The sequence below is a fragment of the Triticum dicoccoides genome, chromosome 3A (genome assembly GCF_002162155.2).
Source record: "Triticum dicoccoides isolate Atlit2015 ecotype Zavitan chromosome 3A, WEW_v2.0, whole genome shotgun sequence".
Lineage (NCBI taxonomy): Eukaryota > Viridiplantae > Streptophyta > Magnoliopsida > Poales > Poaceae > Triticum > Triticum dicoccoides.
In genome coordinates this window covers 338,595,673-338,596,252 of record NC_041384.1, presented here as the reverse complement: position 1 = coordinate 338,596,252, position 580 = coordinate 338,595,673, and positions in this window count along the sequence as shown.

The window sequence follows — 580 nt, the reverse complement described above, 5'->3', positions numbered from 1 at the left end:
GCTAGGGTTCCGGCGGCGGGGATGGGCGCTGAGGCGCGGGCCGAGCGGGCGGACGGCGGCGGTGGCGTGGGCTCGCGCGGGCCCGATCCGGGTCTCGCGGGCCGCGCGGTGGAGAGAGAGGAGGCGCGGGGACAGGTGGCGGCACCGGATAGGTTGGCGGCAGCGACGGGGTGATGTGGCATGCTGACATTGGGCGGAGTGAGGTGGAGGCTGGACGCGTCTGGCGGGCGCGGACATGTCCGGCTGCGCGGAGGAGCGGGGCTAGGGTTTCATCCGTGAAATTTTTGGAGAGGATCACATATATATAAGTAGAGGGAGCTAGGAGAGTCCAAATGAGGTGCGGTTTTCGGCCACGCGATCGTGATCGAACGACCGAGATGATGGACGGGGTTTGGATGGGTTTTGGGCCACTTTGGAAAGGCGTTGGGCTCCAACACACACGAGGCCTATACGGTTCCCCGGTTAACCGTTGGAGTATCAAACGAAGTCAAATGGCACAAAACTTGACAGGCGGTCTACCGGTAGTAAACCAAGGCCGCTTGGCAAGTCTCGGTCCAATCCGAGAATGTTTAACACCCGC